At 36.3% G+C, this 19,203-nt stretch overlaps 1 non-coding gene across 1 annotated transcript; it reads right to left on the bottom strand.

Moving 5' to 3' along the window:
* Positions 1–786: 786 nt before the first annotated feature.
* On the bottom strand, positions 787–893 carry LOC116105294. Its single transcript, XR_004124052.1, has one exon. It is a non-coding gene; the product is annotated as a small nucleolar RNA R71 (small nucleolar RNA).
* Between the last annotated feature and the right edge of the window lie 18,310 nt (positions 894–19,203).

Raw genomic sequence — 19,203 nt, forward strand, 5'->3', positions numbered from 1 at the left:
ACACTCGTTTACTCGAGCTTTATTACTTGCGCGATTTCGTATACCTGCGAATAGCTTGTCAAGTTTTTGGTGCCGTTGCCGGGGAACTATTTTGTTCTACCAATATCAATACGAAATATTTAGTTGCTAATTTGATTTGCTTTATTCCTATTTACTAATTAATTTTTATTTTTGTTTGTTTTGTTTGTGGTTTTCAGCTAGAATCTGGAGAGTTTACGTTCCAGAGGTCGTGGTCATCTTAATCCACTAGATTTTGAGATCGAGAGAACCGCGAAATAGTTGAGGAAAGAAAAGAGGCAGGCTAACTCTGAAAGATCAATGGCTAACATAGGAATTGTGTATCCTAATATGGGAAATCAAGAGAATGAGACTGAAGATACTTTAGGGGGAAATGCAAATGGTGGAGCAGCAGTGGTTCAGAGAGCATTGAAAGACTACTCTAGTCCTATTATTGATGGGTGTTATTCAAGCATCAGAAGACCACCCGTTCAAGCGAACAATTTTGAGATTAAGCCAGCAAGTATCAGAATGATTCAGCAGTTGATCCAATTCACTGGGTTACCGAATGATGATCCCAACCTGCATATCACAAATTTTCTGGAGTTGTGCGACACATTCAAGCATAATGGGGTATCCGAGGATGCAACCAGACTAAGGCTTTTCCCATTCTCTCTATGGGATAAAGCTAAGGCCTGGTTGATTTCATTGCCATCTGGGAGCATCACGACGTGGAATGAGTTGGCTCAAGCGTTCCTCACTAAATACTTTTCACCAACCAAGTTGGCCAAACTGAGGAGTGAGATTACCAACTTTTACCAATAAGATTCAGAGTCATTGTATGAAGCATGGGAAAGGTTTAAGGATCTCTTACAGAGGTGCCCACACCATGGTATACTAATCTGGTCACAAGTGTAAACGTTCTACCAAGGATTGCTACCAACCATTCAAGCCATGATTGATGTTGCAAGTGGGGGAGCCTTGAACAATAAAACGCCAAAGGAAGCATACAATCTGATCGAGGTGATGGGGAACAACAACTATATGAGGACTCCAGAAAGAAATTCAACAAGGAGATCAGCGGGAGTGCACGAAGTTGACAATTACACTGCATTGGCTACTCAACTTACGAACATCTAGAAGCAATTAGGTAATGTGTTGAAAATAAATGTAATTGAATCTTCTTCTCTAACATGTGGCCTTTGTGCAGGAAATCATGCGTCGAACGATTGCCAAGAAGGAAACCCGTTTGCTCAACCTGAACAAGCCAACTACGTCAACAATTTCCAAAGAGGGCAAGGGAATCCGTATTCTAATACGTATAATCCAGCATAGAGAAAACACCCAAATTTTTCATAGAGCAACAACAATGAGCAAAAACAAGCACATGTTTTTCAACATCAAGAGCAAAAATCAAATTTGGAAAATGCATTTACCAAGTTCATTGAGGAGACAAGCAAGAGGTTTGAGAAGACCGACGTCCTGGTTCAAAATCAATCTGCATCTATTAGGAATCTTGAGACTCAAATTGGGAAAATTCATAACATATTAGCGGGAAGAGGTTAAGGGGTTTTACCGAGTGATACAGAGAAAAATCCCAAGGAACAGGCACATGGAATCACCCTGAGGAGTGGAAGAAGTTTGGAAAATTCGGAGAGTGAAAAATAGAGGATAGAACAAAAGCTGAAGGATGAGCAGAAGGAATATTGCCGCGGCGATGAAGATGGTGGTTGCGGCGAGCGTAATGATGTAGAGAATTTTGTCAGAAGGACGGACGATCTCCGCGACGATCGTGATGTTGTTCTGAATTCGTCAGGCTTAGCAGACGATTGCCGCGACGATGCACCTGGTAGCCGCGGCGAGCGTGCATCTGAGCAAAAGCCCCCGTCGAGCCAGGCAACTTTACGATACCCACAACAGTTGAAGAATCAGAAGCTCGATAAGCAATTCGGTAAGTTTATTGACATGTTTAGAAGTTTACATATTAATATCCCTTTTGTTGATATGCTAGAACAGATGCCGAAGTATGCGAAATTTTTGAAAGAGATCCTCATGCACAAGAGGAAATTCTAGGAACACGAGAAAGTCATGCTGACGGAGGAATGCAGCGTGCTGATTCAAAAGAAACTACCACCTAAACTATGAGATCCAGGGAGTTTTACTATCCCTTGTATTATTGGTAGTTGTTATTTTGATAAAGTGTTATGCGATTTAGGGGCTAGCATTAAGTTAATACCGTTTTCCATTTACAGGAAGCTTGGATTGAGAGAAGTGAAGCCAATCACCGTATCTCTCCAATTAGCTTATCGATCGATCACATATCCTAGGGGGGGAGTCGAAGACGTCCTGATTAAGGTAGACAAACTGATTTTTCCAATAGATTTCATAGTGTTAGACATGAAAGAAGATAGGGAAATACCTTTAATTTTAGGGCGACCTTTTCTAGCTACGGGTAGAACATTGATAGATGTCCACCAAGGGAAGTTGATCTTAAGGGTAGAAGATGAGCAAGTAGAATTTGATGTTTTCAAGTCTATGAAGCGTCCATCTAAATTAGATTCATGTTTTAAGATTGATGTTCTTGACATCATAGTGGAGTAGAATTTTGAAGAGAATTACCTAATTCTGCCTTTAGAGAATTGTTTGATGAATGCTAGAGACCAGGAGGATGAAGTTGATAGTGAAGAGATAAGAGAGTGTCTAAGATACTTAAATGCTTTACCACCCTTGGGTCGTCCCGAAGCTAAATCGATCAGAGAAATTGGAGCCGTGGAGTCTCAGTCAACTTTACCAATCATAAAGGCACCTATACTTGAGCTCAAGCAACTACCATTTCACTTAAGGTATGTATTTTTAGAAGCGGGTAAATTTTTTCTAGTCATTATTAATGCTTCTTTGAGTGTTGTAGAGGAAGAAAAGTTGCTGCACATTTTGAGAAAGTACAAGAAGGCCATTGGATGGACAATTGCGGATATCAAAGGTATCAGTCCTTCAATCTGCACGCATAAGATCTTAATGGAGGAAAGTTACAAGCCTACTGTCCAACCACAGAGAAGATTGAATCCATCAATGCAGGAAGTGGTCAAGAAGGAGGTGTTGAAACTTTTAGATTCAGGAATCATATATCCAATTTCGGATAGTGCATGGGTGAGTCCAGTCCAAGTAGTGCCAAAGAAAAGAGGAATGACAGTGGTCCGTAATGACAACAACGAGTTGATTCCAACACGAACGGTCATGTGATGGAGAGTATGTATCGACTATCGCAAACTGAACTCCGCTACTCGTAAGGACCATTTTCCATTGACGTTCATCGATCAAATGTTGGAGAGGTTAGCTGGCCATGAGTTCTATTGTTTCTTAGATGGATATTCAGGCTATAATCAAATTGCCATAGCGCCAGAAGATCAAGAGAAACTAATTTCACGTGCTCATATGGAACATTCGCCTATCGAAGAATGCCTTTTAGCTTGTGCAACGCTCCTGTAACTTTTCAACGTTGCATGATCTCAATTTTTTTCGATATGGTTGAGAAGTCCATTAAAGTTTTCATGGACGATTTTTCTGTTTTTGGAAATTCTTTTGATGATTGTTTAACTAATTTGTCTAATATTGTGCAGAGATGTGTTGACACTAACTTGGTGCTAAATTGGGAAAAATGTCATTTCATGGTATGAGATGGGATTGTGTTAGGTCATTGGATATCAGTGAACGGAATTGAGGTGGATCGAGCTAAGATTGAAGTCATTGAGAAACTACCACCTCCTAATTCAGTGAAGGTTGTCAGAAGCTTCCTTGGGCATGGGGGCTTTTATAGGAGATTCATACAGGATTTCTCTAAAATATCTAAACCTCTTTGTGGTTTATTAGATAAGGATGTTCCTTTTAATTTCAGTCAGGAGTGTTTAAATGCATTTAAGTGTTTAAAAGCAAAATTAATTTCTGCTCCTATTATTGTTGCGCCCGATTGGGAACTACCTTTTGAACTCATGTGTGATGCGAGTGATTATGCTTTAGGGGCTGTTTTAGGACAGCGAAAATGTAAGGTCTTGCGCATGTGATATATTATGCCAGTAAGACTTTAACGGGACCACAGTTGAATTATGCCACTACTGAGAAAGAATTTTTAGCAGTAGTATTTTCTATTGATAAGTTTCGTTCTTATTTGCTAGGTACCAAGGTCATTGTGTACACAGACCATGCTGCATTGAAGTACCTCTTAGCAAAACGAGACTCCAAGCCAAGATTATTGCGATGGGTATTGCTCATACAGAAATTCGACTTGGAGATCAAGGACAAGAAAGGAACGGAAAATCAAGTGGCTAACCATTTATCCCGATTGGAGTCCAATGAAGAAGTTCGAGAGCAAGAAAAGCCCATCAATGAATACTTCCCGGATGAGCAATTGTTTGCTATTCAAGAAGGACCATGGTTTGCGGACATTGCTAACAATTTGGCGCGAAAGGTTATGCCCCCTGGACTGAACTCCCAGATACGAAAGAAATTTTTTGCAGATTTAAAGTACTACTTCTGGGAGGATCCATTTTTGTATAAGCATTGCGCCAATTAGATGATAAGACGATGTGTGCCAGAGGAACAGATGACGAATATATTTCGTCACTGTCATTCAATGGAAGTTGGTGGTCATTTCAGTTCGACAAAGATCATCGCAAAAGTTCTTCAATCAGGATTTTTCTGGCCTACTCTTTTTAAAGATGCTTTTCGTTTTGTTATGAGTTGTGATGAGTGTCAACGGGTTGGAAATATATCTAGGAGAAATGCCATGCCTTTAAATAATATCATAGAAGTAGAATTGTTTGATGTTTGGGGGATAGATTTTATTGGACCTTTTCCTTCTTTGTTTTCTAACCATTTCATTTTGGTTGCTGTAGATTATGTGTCGAAGTGGGTGGAAGCTGCTGCGTTGACAACAAATGATGCTCGTGTCTTTATCAAGTTCGTAAAGAAGAATATCTTTTCAAGGTTTGGCACGCCAAGAGCCATTATCAATGATGGTGGTTCTCACTTTTGTAATAGTCAATTCGCAGCATTGTTAAGCAAGTATGGGGTTACACATCGAGTTGCAACCCCATATCACCAAAAAACCAGTGGCCAAGTTGAAGTATCGAATAGGGAGCTGAAACGAATCCTGGAAAAGATAGTGAACACCTCTCGAAAGGATTGGGCAACTAAACTTGATGATGCACTATGGGCGTATAGCACGGCATTCAAAACACCAATATGAATGTCGCCCTATAGGATGGTTTACGAAAAAGCTTGTCACTTGCCAGTGGAGTTAGAGCACAAATCGTATTGGGCAGTAAAGTTTCTGAATTGATCTACAAGCCGCAGGAGCAAAACGTTTACTGCAACTCAATGAGATGGAAGAGTTTCATAATAATGCATACGAGAATGCCCGAATCTACAAAGAAAAGACTAAGTAGTGGCATAACAAGCACATTGTGAACAAGGAATTCAAGGAGGGCGACAAAGTGCTGCTGTTCAACTCAAGACTACGACTTTTTCCGAGTAAATTGTGCTCAAGATGGTCTGGCCCATTCATCATCCATCACGTGTTTCCGCATGGGGCGATAGAGCTTCACCACCTGACGAAGGTAACATTCAAAGTCAATGGGCAAAGATTGAAACCCTATATTGAGAATGGAAATGACAACGAGAAGGTTTCACTTCTTCTTCAGAATCCTAATTGACGACAAAAAAGGAGTCGAGCTTAAGACTTTAAACAAACGCTTTTTGGGAGGCAACCCAATATTTCGTTTCCGTTTGGTTGATTTTTATTTTTATTTTTTTTATGAGTAATGATGTTTCTGTTTAGTATTTCTTGTTTTCTTTTGTTATGTGTGTGTATGTTTTTGTGTTAATGTTAGTTTATTAATTCCGACGTTTTGATTGTCTTTGTCAGGGTATGGGAAACACACATTCCCGAAAAAGAAATAAACAGTTCAGCATCACGCTCGCCGCGGCGATGGAGGCGAGTGTGCATTTCACGCACGAACAAAGGGCAAATGATTAATCACGCTCGCCGCAGCAACGAACCCCATCGCTACAGTGAGCGTGAGTCCAGAGCAGACCGCGACGAAAAATCACGATCGCCGCGGCGATGCATACTATCACCGTAGTGATCGTACCATAAAACGCGAACTCGCGTTTAAATGAATCTGCTCTTCTTCCCCTGCACATACTCTTCATTACATTCACCCCACAATTCATAGCATAATCTCTCTTCCCCAAAAATTCTTTTTGTTACTTTCTTCACACATCATTCACCCAATTTCGCTTTTTGCGCCATTGTTCACTAACGAATCCCATTTCGCAGATTAAGCAAGCAAGAGGATTTCCGCGAAAAAAAAAAATCAAGGTTAGGGTTTCAAAAGCAAAATTGGGGGTTTTCGAAAATTCATCTAATCAATATCAATTCAAGGCATATTTGGACAGATCAAGGCTCAAGTAAGTGTTTCTCACCCAATTTGCAAAGTAATTTTGATTGTTGAAGTTGGGAACCCATTGAATTGAATTTTGTGGGAGTGTGAGTTGATTGTTGTTGGTTGTTAACAATTGGGAGAGACTGATGTGATTTTTGGGAGAGCCTATGGTTACTCTTGTGATTGTGGCGTGATTGAAGAAGGAAAGTTGTCGTTAGTGGGAGTGTGGTGATTGTTCGTGGGTATTGTGAGTAGTTTGACTGAGTGTTTGGGTTAAGGGCAAAATAATGATAATGGCACCCAAAAGGAAGCCCGGAAGTGATAGGAGAGAAAAAGGAAAAGGGCAGGCCTCCGGTGATACCCGGTTTGTTAGTCAGGCTGCCCAGGAAAGATATGAAAATTTTGCAAAGAAACCGGAAGGATTTATTGAAGAAAGAGGGCTGGTATTTGCAGAAGCTTTTGAGGGAATAACTGATGTGATTCAAGCTCTGGGTTGGGACAAAATTTTGTAAAGAACCACCGGCGCCTACTGTTGCCTCTATGGTAAAGGAGTTCTATGCCAACATTCCTGATAGCATTGACGGGAGGACACTGGTAAGAGGTAAAGAGATAGTATTTAATGCAACTACTATTAATCAGTTTTATGGGCTGCCGCAAGTTGAGCTAGATGATGACACCTATGCTGCATTCAAGCAACAAGTGGATTTTGACGCAGTAATTAATTCTTTGACAGAAGGGAAAGCTACATGGTTTATTGCGACTAGGGAACACATCCGTTTTGATAGTAAGTTCTTGAACTCAACTTCGCGCATGTGGCTGTATTTTGTATGCACTCAATTGATGCCCTCCAAGCACATAAGCACTGTTAGTAAAGCTAGGGCGATTATGATATATGCAATCCAGCAGAAGATGAGAATGAATGTGGGCGAGATTATCTTTCAAGAGATTACCCATTCAACAAAGTGTACCAAGACTGGTTTTTACTTCCCTCACCTGATTACTGTATTGTGTAAGCAAGCTGAAGTGTCGTTGAATGCTGAAGAGGTTTTTATTCCGCAAGGCGTGTGTCTTACCGTGTAATTTCTATAAAATTTAACCAGTGGGGGCAGAGTAGAGGTACCTAGGACCAAAGCATCTTCATCGACGAAGCTTTCCCAAAGAGATCAATTGTCGAAGCTGCATGAAGACATCAAAAAGTTGAAAACGCAACAGAATCACCAAGAAGCCTGGATGACATGGATGAGTGGGCAAATGAGGGTGCAACATGAGATGCACAGATTGCAACTTGCTCATGCCGAGATAGCAGCCCCAGGGTGTGAATGGACTAATTTTGTGTACCCAGCGGATGAGGAACAAGGCGATGCTCCTAATGAGGATTCTGAAGAGAGTATGGAGGAATAGAGTGAAATTTCAGCGTGTTTTAGTTAATGTTGTCAGTGTATTTTGTTGGTTGTTTTTTCTGTTTTGATGTACGTGCATTTTGCTACTGTGTGTCTTTGCGTCTTTGTGACCTGTTAGTTTATTTTTGTTGTTGTTAATATTCTCTTATCCATTATTGTATTTTGCATAACTATGATGGTCGACAAGGTCTGTTTTAGTTTTTTTTGTTGTTTTGCCAGAACGAATGCGTTTACATATGGATAGCCTTATTACGTTGAGGACTGGGGTAACGTTCTCTTTCTTTTATTCCTACGCTTAACATTGGGACAATGTTGTTTTATTGGTTGGGGGTAGGAATTTAAGAAACGTAAATTGAGCAAAATTTTTGTATGGATTTAGAGAGCAGATTTATTTATTCTTTTATTTTAGGTTGTGAGTTTTTATTTTTGTCCTTTGGATGAAGTCATATGTCTGTGATAAGAATGTGCTTGCAATAACACAGAACTAATGGAGGACATTAATTTTTACCTTTGCTTACGAATGTGTGTGAATATTAATGACATTGAGTTGAGACCCTAGTGAACTGTGGATTGAAAGTGGTTCATTCATCTATTTAGAGTCGTGTTATGTATGAAGTTTACATGAACATTATTGTGATCTCAACAAACTCTAGAACTCATTTGATAAGCACTCAAGACTAAATCCTAGAATTCACATCACTTAGGAAATGATTTAGGCTGTTTTTTGACCGATTGAGCTTTTCAAGCCAACCCTTGTTATTGTCATCGCTAGTTAGCCCTTTGAGCCTTTTAAACACAATTTAGCCTTGTTTTTCGTTCTTTGAACTTAATGTTTACCCTATCCTGATTATGAGCCTAAAATACAATCGTACCATTTTATCCTTAAGAGACTTAATTGTTATTCAAGCTTAATATGAGTATTGGTGAGGAAGTGTAGTTTTGCCACAACCCAGGTTTATGCGAAGAAATTGGTTGGGGGTTGTGGAATGCTTGTACAATTAGTGGGGATGTGTGTGTTTTCTACTTTTATATTGACGTTAAAAAAAAAAAAAAAAAAAAGTTGGCATTGAAAAGCATTGTACTGTCAAATAGAAAGAGCTCGATAAAGATTGGGAAGCTACTGAGTGGAAAAGAGAAGTGTGGTGTATGTTAGTAATAAGAATGAATAAAAAATTAAGTCTCTTAATTTTATTTTTGTTAAATTCTCTTTCCATCTTTCATGAACTCATACCCCAGCCTAACATTACAACTTTTACAAAGACCTATTGATCCAAGGTGATGTGAAATTTTACATTAGTGGAGAGTGACGTGAAAAGTGAGCCTATGGAGTTTGATTCTATGATTCACATATAAGTCATAACCCGAACACTGAGATAAAAAATTATGTTCATGAATGTTGTGCATAACACCATCCGAGTTTGTAGACTAATGGTTTATGGTTGTATGGATGTTCTAAGGTCGATAACGAAAATGAAATTGATATTTGCATTGTCTGTGAGTTTAGGTGATTTTTAATTAATCTATTTGTTTTGTGTATATGCAATTTTTGAGACGTTTTTATGAATTGATCCAAGACTTTTTGTTAGTGTGTTCTTTTTATGTTTATGTTTTTGTTACTTTTGGAGTGTAGGATAAGTTTAGCGTGGATGTTTATAGGTATCATCGTTGGAAACCCTCACGAGACTACAACTCGTCCAACTAGGGCCACCTAGGGGTTTAAAGGCTTGTTGCATACGCTAAATGCAATCGTGTCAATCTACGAAAGTGATTTAGGATAGTTTAGATTTAGGTTTTTAATTAGTTGTTTTCTTTTCAAGCTTAGAGACTTATTTTATTAAGCACATTTTAAAGGAAATTAACAATAAAGGCACCTAACTCCTCGAACTGCTAGGATTTTATCTGGTTACAATTGTTGTTTTTTACTCTGTTCTTTGGTTCCATTCTTCTACTTAATACAATACTGAGTATATTCATTGAATTGTTTGTTCTCTCTTTATCTTCTCTACTTGCAATTTGTGTTGGAATTGGTCTATTGTAGTAGGCAGGCGTATTAGGTAATTTTCCAATTTTACCCTTATATAAAAGCTAACTAATAAAGATAGGCTGACAAAACCATCATCGGGTGGCCGAGTGGTCAACTATGACTGTCAGGTGTATTACTCAAGAGGACTAAGTTCGATCCACCTAGTCGTTAACTTCAGCACATCGAGGGATTAGTTGAGGCCCAGACACCCTCGGTCACCAAAACAAAAACAAAAAAATAGGTTGACAAACTCTTCTCACAAACACAATGTGACAACTCACAATTAGTTGGGCAGGATCCATTGTTGGGCAGGCAGTACCTATTGCAAGCTATCACGTCGCGTTTGTGAGAGAAAGTTTGTGAGGGTAGTATTACCCAAAGCTAACATTTCTTCACTTTTCTCTCTTTTTTTCTGAAAAAAATTCTTTGGAGCCTTTTTGGCTTTTGAAAATCCAAACTCTTAATCAACATCAATCATGACTAATTATTGATTTAAGTGACAAGATTTATTGCAATATTACGATTTTTGGCCGATTCTTTGCTGAGGAGAAGCGATCAAACTTCTTAATATAAATTGTTATGATTTAGGATAAATGTTCGGGTTTAAAATTAAGATTTAAATGTTTTATAACTTTGGTGAATCTTGTTGATATGTATATTGTTGTAAGTGTTGTTTTAATTGATTCCATTTAGAAGTGTTGAGGGTTTGTTTGATTGATTTGGATTAGATTTGTTCCAGCAACCCTTAGCATGATTTTCCTAGTTTGCATAATTATTCACGTTAATTGAGAAAAAATCATGCTAACCAAAGAAAAATCACAATAATCAAGAGAAAAATCATGTTAATCGATGGAAAAATCACGCTAAAAGGAAATGTGTTTTTTTTAAGTGTTGGGACATTAGTATAGAATGGTAGTTTGGTATTTAAATAAATGAATTGGTTATAAATGTATAGGGTGGGAAAATTGGTTAATTAATACCGCCTCAAATTTTGGCTAATTTAATTAATTTCCTTTTTATTTTTGTGGTTGAAATACAAAATTTTTGAATGTGAGAGCTAATTTATACATGCAAGAATTAGCACTTACTAAAGACAGTTGAGGTTTATTTTTTTAATGTCAACATAACAAATTGATTATAAAATCATAAATGTTAATTACAAGAGTTTAAATTTTATTTGGTCAATGCTGTATTGCAATAAGAATTAGAAAGAGGTAATTCTTGCATGTATTATTGTAAAATCCTATTATTAATGTAGAGATAGAGTGATGCTCTAAGAATGTGCAAATTATAGACTAATAATAGGAAATATTAACGAGAAATGGACAAAAAAGTGATGAGAAGTAAAAGCATTATTCATTTTGGAGTAAACGACATGTTCCCACCCAACTCCTAATGTTTGGCGAAATGGGAAGTTTACATCCTTAATTTCCTAAATTCTAGATTCCCACCTTACATAAACAGAAAATCGTTTAATTTAACGATTAAAGGGTCAGGTGGTCATTTTCACTACATTAAATCTAAATGACCCACCCTTCTGCTACTGTTGATTGAGGGCCAAATTGGCCAGATTCTAGTGTCGTTGACCCTCCTTATCACCACCAAATTACTCCCCTCGGCTCCCTTACCAAAACCCCCTACTATCACACACCATTTTGCCCATCGTTTGCCGGTCAACACCTTTGGTTCGTTTTGGTGTGGCTCAAGCTTTTCTGGTTGATCTCGTCACTGGAAATCATCCCTTTCTCCACCAAACGCATCACCGATTTCCCATCTCTTAAACCCCCATCCTTCCCAAAACCGGTTGCTCAACAAACGCCGCCAATCAAGCCTCCTCTCCATATGGCTTTTTTCGTTTTGATTGATGATTTGGGTTGATTTGTTGGAAGACAATTGAAGAAGGTTTTTTGAAGTGTTATCACTTGTGTTGTTGATTTTCCGATCGCCAACACTCCCCAAGGCTCTCGCCTCCCAACTCTTATAGTGTGCACACTAGCCATTCGACAAAAGGCCACACCCAGTGCATGCCCCCTAAGCGCGCATGCCCACACACCAGTCGTTGTTTGTGTGGGATTTTTGGAGTTAATTGGCTGATTTTCGGAATGCTTGGGTTTGTCGTAGTGTTTTTAAACTTGGCTCGACCCAGCCGGTTGAACCGGTTTAACCAGGACCCGGGAGCTTCAACGGGTCAGGTTTAACTTTTCCGATTCAATCAAAACCCTAAGATTTGGGAGGATGATCGATGAACAATCGATGGCCAGAAGGTTGGGGCTTTTGAAGAGTAAATGCCGCTGAATGTATTGGTGGTGACGGCGTTGATTTCCGGTGAGTAAATCGACCGGAAATCGAACAAATCTGGCAGCGACAATAATGGGATTTTGCTGGCGATTGGCGAGGCTAACGGGGGTAGGGTGAGGTGGGTTTTGTTCAGGAGGAATAGGGGAATAATTCCTGAGCGATTGGGAGGGTTTTCGACGACGGCGTCGGTGAGATCTGGCTGAAATCGAACCTATTTCGACCAAATCTTGAGTAGATTTTAATGGAAATGGGCTTAAGAGACGATTGGGGTTGCATCTGGGGTGTTGCCGCCGCCAATCAGTCGCCAGTCGATTTGCATTTGGGGTGTGTTTGATAAAGTTTAAACCTATAAGGACTTACACGTAATTTTTAGGGGTGTATTTGCTTAATTTTAAAAGTTTTTGTCAACCGGTTTGACCAGCGATCAAATCGGTTAAACTGGTCCACCCGGGACTCGAAAACTTTACTGGGTTTCACCTCGGGTTGGGTTTTAAAACATTGGTTTGTCGTTCAACGGCAATGGCTAGGTGATGGTGGCAGTGGCTGGGTGATTGGAGATGGAGATTATATGAAGGTTGAAAAATAGAGTGTTATTGAAATAAATTTGAAAGTAAGATGGTTATTTTTCTAATTCTATTAATTTGGGGTTAACAAATAATTTATTAATTTATTTGTCAAGTGGAGTATGATAATAATATCCTTGCCCTTGTATCAAAACCTAAAAATGTTAAAAAGTGGGAATCTGGAATTTATAAAACCAGGGTGACAACTTTCTATTTCGGCAAACCTAGGTTGGAAATACATCGTTTACTCTTCATTTTGATAAATTTGACAAGAGTGGCCCAATCTCACATCGGTCAATTTGTCAGACTGAAGTAGGGAAGACGGAGTAAGCTCTTAGACCTTCCTTTCTTCGGTAATCATTCCTCTCAAAATAATCTTGGGCTACCTTGCTACGGGTGAGAGAAGCAATCCTCCTTTTAGGTCGTCTAAGGGCATCTCTAACCCACGCCATTTCAGTGTAAAAATGGCCAAAATGGCGTGGGTTAATGGTCCAACCCATGCCAAAGCATCACGCCATTTTGGCGTGGTGCTACAGTGCCATGCCAAATTTGGCGCGACACTGTAGCACCACGCCAAAATGGCGTGGCACTGTAGCGCGAATAAAATATATATATTTTTTTTAATTTTACTTTTTTTTGTTTTTTTGTTTTTAATTTTGTTAAGTTAATTTGAGTATTAAATTTTACACCAAAAATCACACCAAATTTGAGTATTTGTATTTAATTTAATTTGATTATTATTTATAATAATAAATTCATAATAATGATATAATTTAAAAAATAATGAAAAATTAAAAATAGAACTTTATTCAATACAAATATTAAACTACAATAACTCAAAATAAAAATTAACACTAATTTAAAAACACTAAAATTAAAAGAAAATACAACATAAACTAAAATAACAATTTAGTATTTCGGTAGATTAGTTCCGGATCCAGTAAGATCATCAAAATATTGAAAAGAACTAGAGTTATTTTGAGATCCTTGACCTTTGTGTTGTTGTTATTTTTATTTTATTTTTTTGTATCATTTTATATTAGATGTAATGTTTTTCTATATTAAATATAATATTTATTTGATTAAATAAATACTTAATTTTATTAAATTAGTATAATTTTTAAAATAATTATTATTTAATAAAAATATTATTTTTAATATTTAATTAATATATAAAAAATAATAAATTAAATAGATTAATTATTGATTATTATAATAAAAAAAATTTTAAAGATTATTTTTTTATATTATAGAGATAAAATAGTATTTTACACTAAAATTTACACAAAATTGGAGTTGGAGATAGTCTAAGACACTAAGATCTCTTTCAAACCACCAGGAAGCCTAACTACTGTCTTTATGGGTGACTAAAAAGCGCTAGAAACTNAGGACCATAATGCTAGGTCCATAATTCAATCTCACAACCTCCAACTTGACAACTTATAATTGAGTCTTGCTTGCTTACTATGAGTCCCGCTTGTCCAATTGTGAGTTACCATATCGGGGATTGTGAGATTAGGTTGTGGACCTAGGATTACTTTAAGAGGGCGTTTGGTTGGAGGTAATTGAAGATTACTAGGATTATGTCATCGTATATTACTTAATTACCATATTTGGTTATCAAGTAATATAAGATTCTGGTAATCTTGCATTACTAATAGTTGTTACTGTTTGTAATATTGGAAGTAATCTGATTACCTCCATTTTCTTAGGTATTGTAAGATTACCAAAGTAATCTTATTTTTGTTACAATTATATCCTTTATTAATAAAAAAATTTAGACAATAATATCCCTATTTTAAAATAAATTTACATTAATATACGATTTCAATTTTACCCTCATTTAATTAAGTTTTTTGACAAAAATGCCCTTATATTTAAAACAAATTATATACCACAACCATCACCCAACCGCCACCGCCGACAGCAGGCCAACCACCACGGACCACCGTCGAAAAGTTGCTGGAGTCCCTAAAAATGATCGAGATTCGCTGGGAGAATCCGGGAGGCTTCAATATGGCTGCTTTTAACCATAACAGGCCAAATCTGGCAATTTTCGGCCATCAATATGGCCAGAAACGGCCATATCGGGGCCTCATGGTCACGGTGAGCTACTCACGGTGACTTTTAGAGACTTCCAGCAGTGGTTTGGGGTAGGGGTGATTTTATCATAAATTAAAGTTTTATATAAGCAGGGGTGTTTTAGCTAAATCTAAAATATTAGGGGTTAAAAGAAATTATTCAAAAATTAATAATAAAAATAATATTATATTAATATTTAAAAAGAGGGTAATTTAGTAATTTAAATAACATACCCACCAATTTATTCCCTCTAACCAAATATATTAATATAACATACCCACTAACTAATCAAACACATTATCCTAAAGATTTTCAATAATCTTCAAAGTAATATAAGATTCTAGTAATTCAATATTCTCGATAATCTAACATTCCCTGAATCAAACACACCTAAGATGAAAGTAAGAGGTGATGAGAAGGATAAAATCAAAGTGCGGTCAAATAGCACCACCACTGGAAAGGCTTTTCTTCTATAGTTGGCACTCAAATAGGATTAATAGCACCACGACTTGAAAGGCTCCTTCTTTCTAGTGGGTTGGATTGGGCCTCCAAAATATGGGTCTCCTGCTTTCATTATCACAANATGCTAAATCCAGTCAAAAAATCGATTAATGACGCAAGAGGGCTGTGCAAATGGGCTTAGAGTGAGAATAAAATTACTATACTATCTTTTAACAGACAAAAATCCCTAACAGAATATAACAAAAAGTATTTGTTTGTCATTTCTAAACCTTTTGGGTATCAATCTATATTTATACCAAACTTTGGGTAGGTGGAAGTCGTTCGGCCGGGGAATATATAGAAACTGTTTAGGTGTCATATATACAACTAACCATTTCTCCAAGTTGGAATGAGATATTATTCTCCAGGAAATTTATTTTTAAATGATAAGAGGGTTACCTTCTCTTCTTCAGAAGACTAGAACAATTGATGCACATTAAGATTTATTTATTCATAGATGATAGATTAATTAAATTGAAGTAGCACTTTAGATTTTTTTTTTTTTTTTTTTTATGACCGAAAATATCCGAACCAACTTACATGTATCTCAACTAATATCTCGAAACCTTAGAATTACTAGTCAAATAAGAGCTCCAATGACTATCTCTATTAGCATCCGAGGAGGGATTCAAACTCAGAATTTCTTGAGTAATATATCCAAAAGTCTCTATTGAACCGGTTACCCAGAGATAGTTATTAGTACTTTAGATTATTAATTTGTCTCTCTTTTACGTATATAATCGCTATGCATCAGAGCACCCTTCTGAATTTGCCTAAACAGGATAGTGGGTTAATACTTGAATTTTGGATATTCTGTTTTGATTTGTGATGCGAAAATGATTATTAAAAAGTCAATGTCTCAATAATCGAATTGTATATATTATTAAAATTTGAAAGTTTATTAGATAGAAAAGGTATGCTACTTTAATTGTGTCAAGATTATGATGAACTAATTAGTATTAACTAATCAAGTAGTCTTGTAACAAAGACCAAAACTTGCGTTTCCACAAAGTTCATATTCACTGATAATAATTCTCCCCTCCTGCTTTCTCTGTGTTTTGCTCTCCTCATTTCATTTGAAAAAAAAATAAACATGTTTATAAACCCAACTGCATCGATTATACCCACTCAAGTGAAAGAATCTAGAGTAATACGAAACTAAGACAGAAAACCTATACAAATACCAATCGAGTAAAGAGAAAAAAGTATACGCACGATTGACTTTGATTTACCCAATTAACAAGCTACGTTTAACAGAGTCAATATTATTGCAATACTGTCACACCTCTCTCGTTATAATAAAATTAATTTGTTTTATGATTTGTTATCACTCACATACAAGAGAAAAAGAAGTTTATATACTAGGTTTAAAGAATAAAATCTAGTATTACAAAGATAAATTAATAGACCCTCGAATGCGTCTACGTGACCCGTTGTTGTTGAAGTGGTCGTCAACTCCAACACCAAGAACATGTATATAGTAATTCGGATTTTGCAAGAGCTTCAAAAGTTTAATACGTTTGTAACATGTAGTATGTTCTTATTGTAATATTGGCATCAAATGCCTGCTGGGGTTCCCTGTAATCAATCATACTAGTTTTCCCAAGTCTAAAACTTAAACTAATGAGTCTGAGAATTGTCCTAATAGCTAACGTAATATGAATAATAAAAAGCTTTTACAGAGTGCATGAATCTCTTAACAATGTGGTATTAGCCTCTATTCATGATGGCTCTTGGCATGTGCCTATGGTCAAATATACAGAAGCAAATAAATTTCATGAGCCAACTTGTTAATAAAAGGCATTATTTTACTATACGCAAATAAGCACATGTACTGTAGATTAGAATTATGAACGNAAAAATAGGACTTGCTGTCAATTTAAATGTGGGGTGGGACTTTGCTTGTTTGATTATATTAATTTATGTATTGTGCCATATTTTGCTTGCAAGATAGGCAAACTTTACATATACTACAACTCCTTGGATTTTTTCACGCAATTTTATTTAAAGACTTCTAAACACTGGAAATCAACGTTGATTTTTTTTTTTTTTTTCAATCTATTGACCCTCATGCTTGCCAGCTCCTCTATATTCTAATAAATAAAATCAATATTTTATTTTATTTTTGTATTTGTCAATTCTGTAACAGGTCCATCATATTCTATATTTCCGAAAAATGTTAATTCAACTTTCATGTTCTAATATTTTAATATCAACTCTTGTTTCCATTGGAGTGAATGACTAGTTCAAACTTCAAATATATATACAGTAGAACCTCTCTATAGTGATACTCTATATAGAAATAACTTTCATGTAGTCATCAAAAATTTTGGTCCCATTTTGGGTCAGTTATAAATAAGAATAAATTTCACATTATAATAAGTAGGGGTGGGCGGGTCCGAGTATCCGCCCAAAATCAAAGGAACCGGAACCGGTCGGTTCTTTTAATTTGGAACCGGAACCGGAACCGAAACCGGAACTGGAACTTGTGTTACAGGTTCTGGGTACCCTAGAAAAGATCAATTACCTCCCTATTTTATGAAAAAATGACAAATAAACTCTTATAAAATTACAATTACACCCCTAACAATTAAGTGCAAAACATTAAGTAATATATTTGTTTATATTTACTTGATATTTGATGTTTGATTATAAGTATTTAATTGTTTGTTTTCACCGATAATAAATATTTAAAAATTATTATTTAACATAAATGTTTTAATATATATTAATTTTTTAATCAAGTAATAAGTGAAACTTAAATATTAATAAGAATATTTTGAAAAACTAATCTTTTAATGAAAATTAATAAGATTTTTTATTCTNAGGCACTAAGATCTCTTTCAAACCACCAGGAAGCCTAACTACTGTCTTTATGGGTGACTAAAAAGCGCTAGAAACTATTTTTCATAGCTTCATAGCCTATCTTTTCTCTAGCATAGGGCCGTCCTAAAGTAGTTAACCAGATTTTGGATCTTTCCTAATATCCTCTACGCCTACTTCTCTTCCGAATCCAAGGCTTGGTTCGAACTTTTAAGCAGTACTGACCACTATTCCAGTCTGTCAGACTGAAGTAGGGAAGAAATCATCATAAGTTGAAAAAAAAAAATTAGACACAGCTGACAGCCTGACACAGCACAGGTTGCATTATTGTTATTATTAATGGAAGATATGATGGAAAATATGGAAGAAGACGATAAATTTAATGGAAGATATGATGGAAAATATGGAAGAAGACGATAAATTTATCAAAATCTTTCTGCAGGCATGCATCTTGCGATTTGCCTCCTATTGTTGCCATATTTTCAATTATGCCTCTTTCAGAGGCAAGATCTTTTGTTAATGTAGACAATATTAAACTTTTCCATTATATGAAGATCAAGTTCATCACTTATCATGGCCAACAACTTGGGATTTATACCATGAATAAGTAAGGAAATTAATGAGCTAAAATGATATTGTTCTACTGGTTGCTGTCAGACCTCAATCAGCAAAATAGAGGGCAATTATAAGTAAGCAGTGAGCACACAGATGAATAAATCCTGATCACAATAATACAAGTCCCAATATGAGAGGGGTGTGTGTATACATGGGACTATAAGCCTTAAATTAATATAACGCGTTTTGGGACTAAAACCAAAAAACAAAACCATGAGACCTGAATTATAAAGTAGACAATATCATGTTGGATCATCAATAACATAAATATAATAATAGACACATTAACATAGGATTCTTTCCAACTAAGAAAACCCAAAGTAGTATGATAATTGTTTATAGAAAAGATAAAGATAAATTAAATAATTTATTTTTTTTTTTTTTTTTTTGTTTGCGCTCAAGGATTGGATGCTGTTAATGGAGCTGGGTTTAGATTAGTGGGTCGGACCCAGCTGCAATAT

This window comes from Pistacia vera, unplaced genomic scaffold (assembly GCF_008641045.1).
Source record: "Pistacia vera cultivar Batoury unplaced genomic scaffold, PisVer_v2 Contig496, whole genome shotgun sequence".
In the NCBI taxonomy this organism is placed as follows: domain Eukaryota; kingdom Viridiplantae; phylum Streptophyta; class Magnoliopsida; order Sapindales; family Anacardiaceae; genus Pistacia; species Pistacia vera.